At 35.4% G+C, this 18,334-nt stretch overlaps 1 pseudogene; it reads right to left on the bottom strand.

The window, feature by feature from the left end:
• Positions 1-4,918: 4,918 nt before the first annotated feature.
• On the bottom strand, positions 4,919-9,998 carry LOC141507371 (heat shock protein HSP 90-beta pseudogene; annotated as a pseudogene).
• Positions 9,999-18,334: the final 8,336 nt, after the last annotated feature.

Raw genomic sequence — 18,334 nt, forward strand, 5'->3', positions numbered from 1 at the left:
AATTAGCAATTTTAGCAAAGTCGCAGGTTATAAAATAAACCCTCATAAATCCTCAACTTTTCTATATATGTCTAGCAAGAAACAGCAGGAAGAGCTAGAAAGAGAAATCCCATTCAAGGTAACCTCAGACATTGTAAAATATTTGGGAGTCTATTTGCCAAGACAGATTCAGAATCTTTTTGAAAAACAATTATAAAACACTTCTCACACAAATTAAATCAGATTTAAATAACTGGGCAAATATCAACTGCTCATGGATAGGGAGAGCTAATATAATAAAAATGACAATTCTACCAAGACTAAACTATCTGTTTAGTGCCCTACCAATCAAAATTCCAAAAAATTACTTTAATGATTTAGAAAAAATTGTAAGTAAATTCATATGGAGAAATAAAAAGTCAAGAATTTCCAGGAGCTTAATGAAAAAATGCACAAAAGGAGGTGGCTTAGCCCTACCTGATCTAAAATTATATTATAAAGCATCAGTCTTCAAAACTGTTTGGTATTGGCTAAGAAATAGAGTGGTGGACCAGTGGAATAAACTAGGTGTAAAAGTAGGAGAGGATTATAGTAATCTGCTGTTTGATAAACCCAAAGAGTCTGGCCATTGGGATAAAAACTCCCTCTTTGATAAAAACTGCTGGGATAATTGGAAGCTAGTATGGAAGAAACTTAGACTAGACCAACACCTCACACCCTTTGCCAAGATAAGATCCAAATGGTTACAGGACATAGACATAAAAAACAATACTATAAGCAAATTAGAAGATCAAGGACTAGTCTACCTGTCAGATCTATGGAAAGGGGAACAGTTTATTACTAGGGAAGAGTTGGAGAACATCACTAAAAACTACTTAGATGATTTTGATTACATTAAATTAAGAAAGCTTTTGCACAGATAAAACCAATGTAATCAAAATCAAAAGAAAAGTAGTAAATTGGGAAACAATCTTTACAACTAATGATTCTGACAAAGCACTTTTCTAAAATATACAGAGAACTGAGTCATATTTTTAAAACAAAAAGCCATTCCCCAATTGACAAATGGTCAAAGGATATGCAAAGGCAATTTACAGATGAGGAGATCAAAGTAATCCATAGCCGTATGAAAAAATGCTCTAAATCATTAATTATTAGAGAAATGCAAATTAAAGCTTCTCTGAGGTACCACCTCACACCTCTCTCACATTGTCCAGTATGACCAGGAAGGATAATGATCATTGTTGGAAGGGATGTGGGAAATCTGGGACACTATTACACTGTTGGTGGAACTGTGAACTCATCCAACCCTTCTGGAGAACTACCAAAATGTGCATACCCTTTGACCCAGCAATACCACTTCTGGGTCTATACCCTGAAGAGATGAGGGAAAAGGGTAAAAACATTACTTGTACAAAAATATTTATAGCAGCCCTGTTTGTGGTGGCAAAGAATTGGAAATCCAGTATATGTCCTTCAATTGGGGAATGGCTTAGCAAACTGTGGTATATGTATGTCATGGAACACTATTGTTCTATTAGAAACTAGGAGGGACGGGATTTCAGGGAAACCTGGAGGGATTTGCATGAACTGATGCTGAGTGAGATGAGCAGAACCAGAAAAACACTGTACACCATAACAGCAACATGGGAGTGATGTTCTTGAAGGACTTGCTCATTCCATCAGTGCAACAACTGGGAACAATTTTGGGCTGTCTGCAAAGGAGAGTGCCAGCTGTATCCAGATAAGGAGCTGTGGAGTTTGAACAAAGTACAAGGACTATTCCCTTTAATTTGGAAAAAAAACCCCCAGATATCTTATTGTCTGATCTTGTTACCTCTGAGAATTCTGTTCTCTTTAAGGATACGATTTCTCTCTCATCACACCCAAATTGGATCAAGGTACAACATGGAAACAAAGTAAAGACTGACGGAGTGCTATCTGTGGGGTGGGGGTGGGGGTAGGGAAGCAAGATTGGGGGAAAACTGTAAAACTCAAATAATATATTTAATAAAAATAAAAAATATATACCTTGAAAATGATACCCTAATCAAAGAAATTTGTTGCAAAGATTTTTTTTCCCTAAGGAGTTATTCCTTTCTAATTTTTACTACATTAAGATTTTTGGGGGCAAAACTTTTAAATTTCATATAGTCAAAATTATACATGTTGCTTTCTGTGATTCCCTCAATCTCTTTATTGGATGTGACATCTCTATTCAGAGGAAAGGTGATTTTCCTTAATCTAATTTTTTATTGTCACATTGGCACATTCCACGTCTAAGTCATGTATCAATGTAGATTTTATATGATTTGAGAAGGTAGTCTCCAGCAAACTACTTTCCATTTTTGAGATTTATTACCTCACTAGTTACAGTTTATGAACCACTAGTTTACTGTATTTGTTTGCTTCTGCACATTTTGTACCTAATCTGTTGCATTTGTCAATCTTTTTATTTCTTAATTAGGGTCAAATCATTTTAATGATTACTGCATTGTAGCATCCCACTTAAAAAAAATTATTTCCCCTTGAGATTCTTAATCTTTTATTCCTCCAAATAATCTGCATTGTCATTTTTTCTAGTTCTACAAAGTAATTATTTCACAATTGAGTGTAATAACACTGAATAAGGAAATTAATTTATATAATATTGTCATTTTTATTTTATTAGCTTGATTTATGAACAATTAATATTTCCCTAGTTATTCGAGTCTGTAATGAATTTTTGGAAGTTGCTTTCACATAATTCCTTTATGTATCTTTATTGGTAGACTCCCAAGTGTTTTATATTTACTGTAGTTATTTTAAATGAATTTTCTCTTTTGGTATACTCCTGCTGATAATTACGTCCTGAAAATATATATCAGTGTCTGTGAGTTATGTGGTTTTGCAAAAGTTATGTGAAACTTTGAAAAAGTGATAGATTTTTCAATTAATTTTAGTTGATTCTTTAGAGTTCTCTAAGGATGCAATCCTAACATCTGCTAAAAGTAATAGTTTTGTTTTTCCTTTGCATATCTTTATTTCCTCAATTTCTTTTTTAAATTTTATTTTACTACTGTAGAAGTTCTATTTCAAATAGTAGTAATAGACATCTTTGCTTTATACTTGATCTTATTTGAAGGACTTCCACTTTATTCCTTATAAATATAATGCTAGTTCTTGGTTTTAGGTGGATGATATTTATCCTATTAAGGAAATTTTGTTCCTGTTTAATAGTGCTTTTTAAAAAATTAGGTATGGGGGTGTTCTACATTGTTAAAAGCAATTTATTTATAATCATACCTTCTTTGTTTTTATTATTAATAAGTTGACAGTTGTCCTACTACAGACTAAACCCTGTATTTTGGCATAAATTTAACCTAAATATAGTGTATAATCTTTTATATATGTTGCTGTAGTAAAGTTGTTAGTATTTTTTTAAAGTTCCTTCAGATGTTCATTAGGGATGTTGGTCTATATTTTTTCTCTGTCTGTATGGATTTGATATCAAGACTATATTTATATCATAGAAAAAACTTCAGAAACTTTTAGTTACTTTTTTTAGGTTTTTTAGCAAGGCAAACGGAGTTAAGTGGCTTGCCCAAGGCCACACAGCTAGGTAATTATTGTCTGAGACCGGATTTGAACCCAGGTACTCCTGACTCCAAGGCAGGTACTTTATCCACTACACCACCTTGCTGCCCCTTCACTATGCCACCTAGCTGCCCCCTTTAGTTACTTTTTCAAACAATTTAAGTAATATTGTCTTTAAGTATGCTTTGAATGATAGTCTCTTGTAAATCCATCTTAGGATCACCATTATGGCTTACTCAATTTCATTTTTTTTTTTTAGGATTTTGCAAGGCAAATGGGGTTAAGAGGCTTGCCCAAGGCCACACAGCTAGGTAATTTGAACTCAGGTACTCTCAAGGCCATTGCTCTATGCACTGAGCCACCTAGCCGCCCCTCAATTTCATTTTCTAATACTGGACTGTTTAAGTCATCTATTTCTTGTTCTGTTGATCTGGGCAGTTACTATGCATGTATATATCTATACATTTCATTTGGATTATATTTTGCTGGCTAAAATTGAGCAAAAAAAGTTTCTAATATTTTTCTTCATTTATTTTAAATTTAGTTTTTTTCTGATAATTTTGTTTTGCTTTTTCTTCTTAATCAAATTAGCAAAGGGTTTATATATTTAAAAAACACCAACCAGCCCATTTTCTTTATTAATTCAATAGAATTTTGCTTTTAATTTTATTAATCCCTTCTTTGATTTTCAAAATTTCCATGTTAAGGTTTAATTCGACTTAAAAATATTTGTTGATTTCCTATTTATTTTAGTTTCATGTTTAATTTGCTTATCTGCTTTTTTTTTTTTTTTTTAACAATTCTTCTATTTTCTTTTTTTAGGTTTTTGCAAGGCAATGGGGTTAAGTGGCTTGCCCAAGGCCATACAGCTAGGTAATTATTAAGTGTCTGAGGCTGGTTTTGAACTCAGGTACTCCAGACTCCAGGGCCGGTACTCTATCCACTTTGCCACCCAGCTGCCCCTTATCTGCTTTTTTAAAATCTTTTGATGGTTGAAGCGTTTAGAGATATTTTTTCCCTAAGGGCTACTTTGTTAATATTAAATGTTTTAGTATATTGTTTTCATTTTTTTCTATGTAAAACTGCATTTTCTTTATTCTGCATACTTTAATTTCAGAAGAAGACAAATATTAACAGCCCACAATACACAACATCCTATTCTCTAGATCAGGAGAGGGGGAACAGGAACCCTGTAAACCCTTCCCTAATACACAAGAAAACAGGAAGAAAGAAAAAAAAAAGAAAAAAACATTACAGGACAAATGGAACTAGGCAGGACAGAGCCTCTACTGTTGCTGTGGGAATCAAAGGGAATTATACAGAAGGTGGTATCTGATGCAGAGGTTTATATAATGTACTTCCTCTATGGGAATGCATCTTCATCTTCAAGAGGTGGGGTTTCTTTAGGACAGCAGTATAAGGTTTTTCTGCTGTCAACTCATCCTCATCATTGTCAAGACCTGATTTTATTCATGTGGTAAATTCAATTTGAGTGAATCTTGGAATCTTCAGAGGAGAAGTCTGAAGATAGCAATTGTCTCAAAAAGCAGCACCATCAGGTCTTTCACAGCCTTGTCATTCTTGTCTGCCTCAGTCTTCTGCCTGAGAGTCTCCACAATGGGTTGATCCAAGTTTATTTCTAGGTTTTCCTTGGTCATGATATAACCCATTGTACAGTTGTAAAATGAGCCTTCATTATGTGATCCATGTTGACTGTTGAGCCATATGTACTAGTCACAATGCAACAGAAAAAGACACCAGTCAATTGGACATTGTTACATTCTCAACTTTCTTAACCAGAATTTCCTTTTTTACCTTATACAAGTTCTCAAATTTCGCCTTGCTTTTCTCCATTTTTTTTCTTTTCTTCTTCATCCTTTGGAAGTTCTAACCCTTCCTTAGTAACAGAGATAAGGATCTTTCTATTGAATTCCTTTATCAACTACACACAATACTAATCACTAGACTCTGTCATATAGCCTACTTCAAAGCTATGCTTCTATGCCCATTCCACAAAAGCAGAGTTGACCAACCGCTTGTTCTCACCAGTGATATAGTAGATGCATTTCTGGGTTTCCTTCATTTTATATATATATATTATATATATATTCAGACAAGGAAGTCATCTCAACTCCTGAGTGAGACATGTGATAGCATAGTAGTTCATAAAAGGGGCACCTGTTGGTTGAGTCCTCATGGATTTCAAGTTTCAGATGTTTCACAAAGGTCTCATAGAACTTTTTGAAATTCTCTCTGTCTTCCACCAGTTCAGGGAAGAATTCTAGACACTTTTTCACAATGTTCTTGTGAAAAGATCTTACTCTACTACAGCATCTTTCTGAGGCAAATCCTCAAAAATCCACCAACCTCGGATAAAATTAAGATATTCAGGAAAAAGCTCATCACAACTGTCCATGACGAACACATACTACACAGAAAGCTTACTGTTGTTCTTTTTTGTTTTCAAAGAGATAAAGCCTGGCAGGGGATAAACAACAGAGCTCTGAATGCCAGCTGACCTTCCACAGAGAGGTGCTTTACTGCAAAATGATGTTCCCAGTCATTGGTGAGACTATTATAAAACTTGCCATACTCCTCTTGGCTGATGTCATCAGGATTCTATGTCTAGATGTGCTTGGTCTTGCTCAGTTCTTACTGATCAATGTAGTTGTCCTTGTTTTTATCTTCTTCATCAGATTCTCCATCCTCAGTCTTGGTTTTCTCTTCATCCTTAGCTGACTTTTCTTTTTTTCCTCCTTATCTTCAGCCATATCATCTCATGCTTTCGCCAAATAAAGTGTGATAGGCTAGCCAATGAACTATGAGCGCTTCTTTACCACCTCCTCGACCTGCCTCTCTTCCAGATACTTTGTCTGATCTTCTTTCATATGTAAGATCATCTTGGGACCTCTCTCAATTGGCTCACCTTGGTCAGAATGAACTATGAAGGAGCCATCAGGCAGAAGATTCCCAGGCATTCTGTTCATCATCATTGTGCTTGGTGATGACAACTAGATTCTCTACCACCAAGTAAGCAGAGAAAAAACCCATACCAAACTGACCAAGGTATTCTCCAACCTGCAAAGCCTTCATGAAAACCTTGGTGCCAGACTTGGCAATGGTTCCCAAATTATTAATCAAATCATCTTTTGTCATGCCAATGCTGGTGTACACCAAGGTTAGAGAATGTTCCTGAGTGTTGAATGATGCCAATCTTCAGCTCTTTATCACTGTCCAATTTGGGAGAATCTGTCAGAGTCTCATAATGGATCTTGTCCTGGGCATCAGAAGCATTGGAAATGCCTTCATGTAGAAGGAAGATTGTTTTTTATTGGAATAAAGGGTGTTGATAATCAAGGACATAAGCTGGGTAATATCTGCCTGAAAGGCAAAAGTCCCCACCTCTATCTCTCCATGCTGTACTTCCTCAAGTGTCTTGAATAGTTGTGGCTAAGAAAGTCACTTCAGTGAAGTGTTGAGTGAAGCAACTCCAAAGAAAGAGAATGGTAACTGTGAGGAACTTGGCACAAAATACTTGTTTTCATTTTCTTTAATGAACTTATATATTATTTCTAAGATTTTTCAACCTGCCCTTTCTTTAGGATTTTTAGGCTACAATTAATTCCTAAATTAAAAGATTATTATTTTAAAAACATTTTCATCTTTTAAAATTTTAAGATGCAGATTGTCTCCCTTCTTCCTACTTATTTCTCACTCACTGGGAAGGCAGACAATATGACATTGATAATACATGTGAAATCTTGACTATAGCATAAAATCAGCAAAGAAAAAACCTAAAAGAAAACAAGAACATTATATTTTAATTTGCACTCAGCGTTCATCAATTCTTTATCTGGAGATAGATAGCATTATCCTTAGTTCTTTGGAATTATCTAGAATCACTGTATTGATGAGCGTCTAAGTAATCATTGCAATATTGCTGTTACAATGCTCTTCCAGTTCTTTTCATTTCACTTTGCATCAGTTCATGTAAGTCTTTCCAGGTTTTTCTGAAAGTATACTGGGTCATCATTTCTTATAGCAAAATAGTATTCCATTATATATTCCATCATATACTACAACTTGTTTAACCATTCCCCAGTTAATGAGCCTGCCTTCAATGTCCAATTCTTTGCCATATACAAAGAGTTGATATAAGTATTTTTATACATATAGGTCTCTTCCTTTTTCTTTGATTTCTTTAGGTACAGACTAGTAGGATACTGGACTAAAGGTTATATACTGTTTTATAGCCCTTTGACCATAGTTCTAGATTGTTCTTCAAGATGATTGAACCAATTCACTTTTCCACCAACAGTTTATTAAGAGTCCTATTTTTCTTCATCCTTTCCAGCATTTGCCATTTCCGACAGATGTGAAGTAGTTGTCTTAATTTATCTCTCTCTAATGAGGGGCAGGGAACCTTGTTGCTGCCAAGGGCCATTTGGATATTTATAATATTATTTAAGGGCTATATGTGGTCAAACATTTAATGAATTCATCCCTTGATAGTGCCAAGAGTTTTTGAATTTTGAGGCCAGAGGTTCCTCATCACTGCATAAGCAATAGTGATCTAGATCATTTTTTTCATTTGATTAAAGACAGATAGCTTTGTTTTCTTCTTCTGAAAACTACTTGTTCGTATGTTTTAACCATTTATTAATTGAGGAATAGTTCTTATTTTTATTAATTTGACTCACTTCCCTCCATATTTGAACAATGAGGTCTTTACAGAGAATCTTACTGTAATTTTTTTTCATATTACTTCAATCTATAGTACCTTTTGGAAAAACTATAGTTTCCCTGATTCTCTTTAGATTAGGCCTAATTTTGCCTTTGTATTTCTGAGATCATGATTACCAAACCTATCCCTTTCACTTTAGATAAAGCACCATAGATTCATCCAGATCTTCATTTCAGCTCTGGTTATGTCTTTCTATCCCAAGTATGCCTGTTATTCACAACATATTATTTGATTTTGGTTTCTAATCCCTTCTGCTATCTTCTTGCATTCTCTGGGTTAGCTCATTTCATTAACATTCACAATTGTGCATTTCACTCTATTCTATTTTCTTGTTTCTTCCTCTTTCTCTCTCTTTATCCTGTCCCTCCTCAAAAGTCAGACTTGTTTCTGAGCACTTCTTCCCACAATCCACTGATCAACTTCTCCTCTCCATATCTCTTATCCCATTCCTTCCTTATCTCCCTATTGAGTAAGTGATTATCCAATTGAATATGTATACATGTTCTTCCCTCTGAACAAAGTGAGGTTTAAGCTTTGCCTGCTGCCCCATTTCCTCTCCACTACTAAAACTCTTGTGTGCTTTGTTTATGTGAGCATATTTGTCCCATTCTTCCTCTGACTTTCTCCTTTTCCCAGTGCATCTTTCTTCTTGACCTTCCATTTTTAAAAATTTTTAAATAATTTCAACACAATCAACTTGCCTTCTTTCTATGCAGACTCTGTCTAACTGCCCTAATAATGATAAAATTCTTTGAAGTTACATGTGTCATCTTCCTATTTAGAACTATAAACTATTCAACTCTATTGAGTCCCTTATAATTACTCTCTTATGTTAATTTTTTATGTTTCTCTTATCATATGTTTGAAAGGCATGTTTTTCTACTCAACTCTGGTGTTTTCATCAGGAATACCTGGAAGTCCTCTATTCATTAAGTGACCATCCCTTTCCCCAAATACTAGTTCCCTTTGGTCTCTGGAATATTCCAAATCTTCTGTTCTTTTAATATGGGAAGCTAATAAATCTTGGATGATCCTGACTGTGGCTCCATGATCTTTCAATGATTTCTTTCTGGCTGCTTGCAATATTTTCTCCTTGATCTAGGAGCGCTAGAATTTGACTGTAATATTTTTGGGAATTTTCATTTTCTCATCTCTTTTAAAAGATTTTTTTTTTAGGGACTGTTGTGTGGGGGGGGAATACTGTAAATTATCTTCACCTGGTGACTTTGAGCATCAGAACCTTGTTTTACTAAGTACCACGGGAGTGGGAGTGGATTAGGATCTGGGAAGGATATTTAAGCACTTGTATTGTGGGTGAATAAATGGAACACTTGGAGATCTTGATGGAGTACTTGTCTCCCACTCCTGAACTGGGACAACAAAGGCAGTGTTATCTGAGTAAAATCCAGAATAAGGACATAAGCAAGAGAACCAGGTGACATCCCAGAGTAAAGGACTCTGGAGAAAGTAACAGGTTGATTCGTTACTTAGGGGGCTGACTTTAAACAAAGGGGAACCAGGAAAAGTGAGATAACAAGTATTTAACACAGAGGAGTCAGCAGGAAGTAGAGTCTTTGAGGCAGTGTCCCAGGGGATCGGGTTTTTTTTCAAGCAGCAGTCTGCCACTGAACACCCGCACCATGACTGGGATGTGGAGAACCTGCCGGCTGTTCTTTTTGCTGGCTGTTCTTTTTGCCATGGTTGCCTGCCTGACCATGCTGTGCACTCTGGGTACAACCCAAGGCCCCTGGACCTGCAACTGGCTGCAGAGACCTTTCATTGCTGATACGGGCTCTGACACTGACAATGAATTTTCCTCTGGAAGACAAAATGAGATTCACTTTTCATCCTTCAGCAGGGCCAGCTTATCAGTTGCTCAGGCAGCAGAGGGCTGTGAATGGAACGCTAGCTGTGCTTCCCGTGTGGAGAGCCAAGGTGTCACATGTTATGGGACAGTTTTTAATGGTGTTGACTACTGTTTAGAAAATGCAACAACTCCAAAGTGTACTGTTATCAACATGTTAAGTAATTTCAAATGCATTCTCTCATTCTCTGCCATTCCCACCCTCTGCAGGGGTGAGTAGGGGAGAAGGGAAATCTTCCTTTTTGGAACTTTGAAACTCAAACCCATTTCTCAAAAAGCTTATTTTAGAAATAAAGGGACTCCCCAGGCCTTCTTCCAGGTTTGGGGAGGAGAGGGAGGTTGGAAAATGACTATGTTTGTCTTACATTATTGATTGGGAAACTTTGTGGTCAATTAGTTTAGGAAAAAAAAAGGGAAGATGATTTTTTTCCCCTGGGATTGGGGAATTTAGATTTTGTGGCTATTCATTGGGAAGCTTTGTGGTTCAATTAGTTTAGGAAAAAAAGAAGACTTTATTCTGGGATTGGGAAATTTAGATTTTTGAAGCCTATGCCTATGGCTTGTATTTCTGTTGACCGATCTTAATTGTTATGTCATGTGTATATGTATTTAATCATCAATAGGGCATTTTTATATCTCTCCACTGGGCTGGAGAGGTGGGAAAATGTTTCTATATTTTAAGCTTTTGGTGCCAGCCATAGTGTCCAACAATCTCACTTTGAAATACAAAAGGGTTGTTCTCTGTGCTGAGAGTATGTTAGTGTCTAAACTCCTGAGTGTGTGTAATTCAGATCTGAAATAGTTAAATGTTACCTGAGTTAAAAGTTACTCTTTTTTAGTTTGGATTTTGAATTTGATTGCTTCGAAAGGTGTTTTTTGCTGGGAAAAGAAAAAAAAAACTTGTCTGTAGGTTGGGGATAAAATATATTTCAAAGAATTTGGGAATATTGGTTTTGTTAAATTGACATTTGTGTATACTATTTTTGAACTTTTGTTTACAACTTATATGGCATTCATTATGTAATAATTTTGTTTCAAAAACAAGAAGGGGATATGTTAGGGACTGTTGTGTGTGTCGGAATACTGTGAATTATCTTCACCTGGTGCCTTTGAGCATCAGAAGCTTGTTTTACCATGTGCCACCAGAGTGGGAGTGGATTAGGGTCTGGGAAGGATATTTAAGCACTTTTATTTTGGTGAATAAATGGGGCACTTAGAGATCTTGATGCAGTACTTGTGTCCCTTGTCTTCCTTGTCTCCTGCCCCTCCAACGCTTACCTGGGGAAAGACTGAGGGAGTCCAGAAGAGGACTCACCATAAGAGTCCGGTAAAGGGACTCAACAGATTATTTCCAATTTCTATTTCACCTTTTGGGCCATAATTTTCTTGCATCAGGTAGATTTTAGAAAAACCTGGAAAAACAAAAATTGATGCTGGGCAAAGTCAACAGAACTAGGAGATAATTGTACACTTAACAACATTGTATGAAGATAAACTATGATAGCTCTTCTCAGCAATGCACTGATCAAAGACAATGGAAAATGCCATCTACATCCAGAGAAAGAATTATGAAGCCTGAATGTAGAACAAAGCGTACTATTTTCACTTTTAAAAATTTGTTGATTGTGTTTTTCTTTCTCACAGTTTTTTAAAAATTGTTATGATTCTTCTTTCACAACATGACTAATAAGGAAATTATGTTTAACATGATTATACACATATAACAATTGGATTACTTGCTGTCACTGGGAGGGGGAGGGAAATGATGGAGGAAGAAAAATGTGGAACTCAAATCTTGCAAAAATCAATATTGAAAAATGTCTTCACATACAACTGGAAAAATAAAATTAAAATTAAAAATATTCTTGCATCACTCATTTCTTTTCTCAATTTTCCTTCTACCATTCTTATTGTTTCTTTAACTCTTCCAGGAATTCTTACTGACTTTGGGTTCAATTAGCATTTTTTGAGACTTTCATTTTAGGTGTTTTCAAAGTATTGCTTTCTTTTAAGTTTATGTCTTAGTTTTTCTCGGCTATCATGGTAGATTTTTATGGTCAGGTTCTTTTATTGTTGCTGTTTGCTCATTTCCCCAGCCTGTTTCTTCACTTTGAACTTTATGTTGAAGTTGGGCTCTGCTCTTCTGGAGGTGGGGAGACATCATGCCTTAGCTAGCTTCAGGTTTGAAAGCTCTTATTTTCAGAGCTAGTCTTTTTTGGGGGAGATGCTCTATAAGTGCTTCTGAGGTGATGTTAAACTGGGAGAAATGTGGTCATTTCTCTCCTGGTCTGCTCTCTTCTCTTTACCAAGGAGGAACTACATCCACAAATTCTAGAACTCCTATGAGTTCTAGGACCTGCTTCTCTGTGACCAATCAAAAGGACTCCTTTCTTCTTTAGAACTGCTTTTAAACAACAGAACTGTCAATCAATGCCCCTTGAACCCATTGCCAGCAGAGTCCCCTACAATCTTTTTCAGACCAGTTGCCCAACCCCCTATTGTTTCTGGGTTTAAAGTTAGCAAAGCAGCTGCCATTGTTGCTGTCATGATCACTTCCAAGGCTTGTAGCTTGTGCTCCTGCCATGCTCTAGGCCTGTCCACAATCCCATGATCTCTCCTGTGAACTTCCTAAATTGTCTTAGATTGTAAAAATGTCTACTTCTGATATTTTGTTGACTCTGTCACTTTAAAATATGATTTAAAGTATTATTTTAAAACTTCTTTGGAGTGGAATGTTGGCAGAGTTCAGTTGGGTCCTGGCCTGTACTCTCCCATCTTATCTCTGTCTTATTTGGGATTTTAGGGAAAAAGCTGTTGATAGTGTTCTCCTTAATGTTATTGCCAACTGGAATAATTAAAATTTTACTTTCATAGAAATTTAGATATTCAGTTTAGCCCTTTAATTTTACCTATGAAAAAACTTAAACCAAGAATGTGGAAGTTTATTATCTCAAGTTCATTCAACTAGATAGTGAAATCAGGATTCAATTGAGGGCCTTCTTACTCTAAAACTGATGTTCTTTAGTTTCTTTCCTTTTCCTTTCCTCCTCCTTCCTTCCTCCCTTCCTCTACAACTAATTTTTATTCATTTCTTCTATATCTCTTACTGAATAGTCAGGAAAAGATGTTTTATACTTCTGCTTATCTTCATTTGTTTGTGTGATTATTATTCCCTATAGATGATCAGTTTTTGTAAGGGTCATGCCCTATTAAGAAATAAAAATGCTTATATATATATATTTATATATTTATATTTATATATGTTTTTACTAGGCAATGGGTTAAGTGGCTTGCCTAAGGCCACACAGCTAGGTAATTATTAAGTGTGTTTGAGTCCGGATTTGAACTGAGGTACTCTTGATTCCAGGGCCGGTGCTCTATCCGCTACACCACCTAGCTGCCCCTGCTCCAATATATTTCTATTCATTATTTTCCAAAGGTCTTTAATTTTTTCTGGAATTTTATTTAGACACTTAATTTCTTTTTAAATTGGTTTTTCTTAGTCTGGAAGGGACAAATTGAAGTTTTACTGTCTATTTCTCTCTATACTTCATTTACCTTTTCCCTTTATATATTTAATTGCTTATATCATTTAGCATAATGTGGTTTATCTATTATTTCTTTTTATCAATTCTATGCTTGTGGTTTTATCTTTTCTGATATCATTTCTACTCTTGTCTTTTTTACTTTAGCTGAAGGATAATACTTTGTTCTAGTTCCTTATTTTAACTCTGTGTGAATCCTTATGTGTTATGTATGTTTCTTGTAAAAATATATTATTGAATTTTACTTTATAACCCATTATACTTTTTTGTGGGTGATTTAATCCCATTCATATTCATAGTTGTGATTATTAATTGTGTATTTTCCTCTTTCTTCTTCTTTTATACAGAGCATATTTCTTCACCCTTTTCCTTATAAAGAGTGAGAGGAAATGATATTTCATTGGGAAGGCTTGTGTTTTCTTTTTTATTAAAGGTCCATTCCACATCTTGTAGAAGTACATATGGTTTTCTTGGATGTTGTTCATGGTGGTGAGCCTAATTATTTTGACCAAACTCTCCTCAACTCTAATTGGTATCTACTAAATCATATGAAATCCCTTCCATGACTCCTTCACATTTGAGTATCTCTGGATGCTTGTAGTAATTTTTTTTGTTTGTTTGACCTAGAAGTGCTGGATTTTGTCTATGTTTCTAGAAATTTTTATTTTGATATTTCTTTTAGAAGGTGGCCAGTGGATTCTTTCTATTTTTCACTTTGACTTCTCATTCCAAGAGAACTGTGTAATTTTCTTTTATGATTTGCTGAAATATAATGCTTAGGCTTTTGGTTTTTGGACATGGCTTTAAGGTAGTCAAATGATTCTTAAATTCTCATTACTTAACTGTTTCCAAGATAAATTATTTTTTGATATCCTTCTGTATTTTTTATTTTGTTTCAGAATTTCTTGTTGTTTCATGTAATCATTAAATTCTGCTGGGGATATTCTTTACCTTTCCTATTCTACTGTCATTTATAAAATCATCTCCCTCTCTTTAAAAATAAATTTATTTATTTATTTTTCCAACTACATGCAAAAATAGTTTTCAGCAATCAATTTTTTTTTAAGGTTTTGAGTTTCACATTTTTCTCCCTTCCTCTCTTCCTTCCCCCTCTCTTGATAGAGTAATCTAATACAGCTTATGCATGTATACTATGTTAAACATATTTCTATATTAATCAAAAATAATTTCACTCCATCAAAACAAAACAAAAACCCCTTCCTTAATTTTATCTAGAAACTCTTGTTCAATTTGTGTCCAAGCTATTTTTTTTTTGAAACTTTGTTCATTTTAGAGTTATTTTCTTCTGCATTTGTTCCTTGGGTGACCTTATGTCTATAATGGCTATTTTTGTGTGATTCTTTTTTGGGGGGAGATCTATTTTTCTTGAATTGGAATTTTTTAACAGGATTAGGATCTATGCACTTCTAGAGGAAATGTCTGAGCTTTGCTTGGATTTATTTTCTATTCCTTTGGGTATTGTTGCAACTTTCTCAGGGTATTAAGTGCTATCATCTTCAAGTATAAAATGATAACTCAGGCTCTGGATCTGAAAGCTTTGACTGTACTCAAAGATATTTGAGTCAGGTTGCTACCCTTCTCATCTGAGCTTTTCAAGCTCCTGACTTAGTTTTGTATTGTGTAACGGAATTATGAACTTTCCCATGGTTGAAGTTTAAGTAGACAGCTATTGGTCTAAATCACTGTCACCTGGGTCTGCAGGTTGAAAGCAATAGAATATAGACTTTTCTTTGATCTGAATTCCCTCCTCTGTTATTCCTCTGAAAGTTTCACATTAGACTGGAGGTTGGATCTGAATCTTCACTCCAGCTGTTTGCCATAGCATCTGCTGTTTCCTATTCCTGCTAGTTGTCCATTATAAAGTATCAGTCCTGCAACAGCTCTTTGCCCTTTAGTCTTAGGCACATTTCCTACTCATTTCTCAATTCTAGCTTATGAGAGACAGAGCTGTTATCTGACTGTTCTTAAATCTTGCAACATGACAGGCCTCCATGCTGATGGTAAATCACTTCTTGATCAAGATATGTGTTTTCTACTTTTTTTATAGAGCAGTTGTGGGTGGGAATCAGAATGCTCTACTTCCTGCTACTCCACCAACTTGGCTGGCTGTTTATAATTTCTTTTTCTACATCTTTTAAATATCTTCTCTCTCTCTCTCTCTCTCTAGTTTTTACCCTTGCCCAAGGTCACACAGCTCAGTAATTATTAAGTGTCTGAGTTCAAATTTGAACTCAAGCCCTCCTGACTCCTTCAGGGCCAATGCTCTATTCACTGTACCACTTAGCTTCTCCTTATATATGTTGTCTATATCTTTTCCTATCTTCTTTTCTATATCTTTTAAATATCTTTCCTCATCTGTCCCTCATGAGTTACTCAGCTACCACCTTATTTCCAACTCTTTATGACCCACAAATCTGAATTATTATTATTATAGTTTCTCAACTGAACTCCTGTTTCAAACTTCTTCCTCCAAAGTGGTTTTCCCAAAACCCATGTCTAACCATGTCACAAACCTAATCAGTAAATTCCAATGGCTCCCTCTAAAATAAATTATAAATTTTTAAGTCACTCAGATCTTTTCACAACCTGGTCCCTTCAATTTTCCTAGTTTTTAAAAACTTTACAAGTCAGTCATACCAGTCCACTTGTTTTTCTGGCACACAAAAATTACATTTCCTATCTCCATACTTTTGCACATACTTTTGTTCCTTATGCCTGGGATACTTTCCTTCCTGACTTCCACCTCATAGATTCTCTTCTTTCTGTACTCAACTTGAATGACATTGCCTGAAGAACTTTCCTGGTCACCCTCCCCCCCCCCCCCCCAGTTGCTAAAATACTTTTCTCACTAATCTTTTTAATCTGCATTTACTCCATTTGGATCTTGTTTCTATATTTCTCTCATAGAAAACAAACTCCTTGAGGTCAGGGTTTATTATTAAATTTCATTTATATCCCAGCACTTAGCCCATAGGAAGCATTAAATAAATGTTTACTGGTTGATTATGTATTCTGTAACAAAACCAGAACTAGGGTGGGAATAGATAGATCTTTGTTTAGGGTGGAAAATGAGAGGGTGGTGACAGTAATTTGATGGGTAAGGGAAGCCTCTTTTTTTAACCTTGGGAGTGATGGCAGTCTTGACTTTATCCTCTAGAATGTTTTCTCCTTCACTGACTTGCCTTTCCCATTGCAACTGCGTTTTCATCTATATAGAAATCTTAGAATGTCTTAGGGGAGATTTTTCTTTTCAGGTCACATCTTAGGTGACCCTCCCTTTATCTTACCTCTCCCTACCCCTACTACTTGTCTGTGGTGAAAATACTGCTGCTTAGATCTCTGCATGCTGCAACCAATACAAGGACAAATGTTCAGTGTTTACTTAATGACCATATAGGGGATTTATTGAAGTCCTTTGAAAAAATTATGACTGAATTTAGGAGCTAAGCATCCTTTGTTTTCAGTATCTTGAGCTCAAGTTATTTGGGTAATGTTTTCAAGCCATCTATCACCTTGCTTTAGTCAGTCAATTGGTATGAAGCTCATTAGACTGATGTTCAAGTATTCTCTTGAAATTACCCTAGAAAAGTAAGCCATCATATTTTCCCCCGTCTTTGATCTATAATTCTTCTCAATTTATGCCAGCACAAGGTGTGAAACTTCTGAAGTTATACAAAAAAAACTCCAGCAGTTTTCTGTGTTGCCAGGGTATTGCATTGACAAGGAGGCCACCTGGACAAATTTCAATTGTTTTGAATTTCTAATACCTTTCCCTTCTGGTGTCTAATGAACCAATTTGTGATTTATTTTCATTGTTCAATTTTACATCAACTCCTAGGACCTCATCAAGTCCAGAGAGTTAAAAAAAACTCCAGACAAACCAACCCAACATGAATTGTCCTAAAGATTCACTTACTATTTCCTTTCTTAACATATGGAATATATTAATATTGCCCTACATCACAGAGCTATGTGATTACAAAGAGCTTTGGAATAGGAATATTTTATAAATGAGAGAAGGAACTTTGTCTTTGATCCTCCCCCTAAATTACTGAATTCTAAAAATAATACAAATAACTAAGAAAAAGATTCTCTTCTTCCTAATTTTTTTTTTTTTTAGGTTTTTGCAAGGCAGATGGGGTTAAGTAGCTTGCCCAAGGCCACACAGCTAGGTAATTATTAAGTGTCTGAGGTCACATTTGAACTCAGGTCCTCCTGACTCCAGGGCCGTGCTCTATCCACTGTGCCACCTAGCCACCCCTTCTTCCTAATATTTTAAACTACATATTATATCATGGGGGCAACTAGGTGGTACATAGGATTTGAAATCAGGAAGATTCATCTTCACAAATTCAAATCCAACCTCAAAAACTTACTAGATGTCTGACTCTGGGCAAGTAAGTCACTTATCTCTGTTTGCCTCAGTTCCTTGTCTGTAAACTGAATTGGAAAAGGAAATGGCAAACCACTCTGGTGGTATCTTTGCTATGAAAACCCCAAATGAGGTCACAAAGAATCAACTGAAACAATTGAATAGCAGTATTGATTTTTATCTTTTCACATCTACTAATTTTTGTAAAACTTTCCCCATTTTTTACATTATTA

This window comes from Macrotis lagotis, chromosome 1 (assembly GCF_037893015.1).
Source record: "Macrotis lagotis isolate mMagLag1 chromosome 1, bilby.v1.9.chrom.fasta, whole genome shotgun sequence".
Taxonomy (NCBI): domain Eukaryota; kingdom Metazoa; phylum Chordata; class Mammalia; order Peramelemorphia; family Peramelidae; genus Macrotis; species Macrotis lagotis.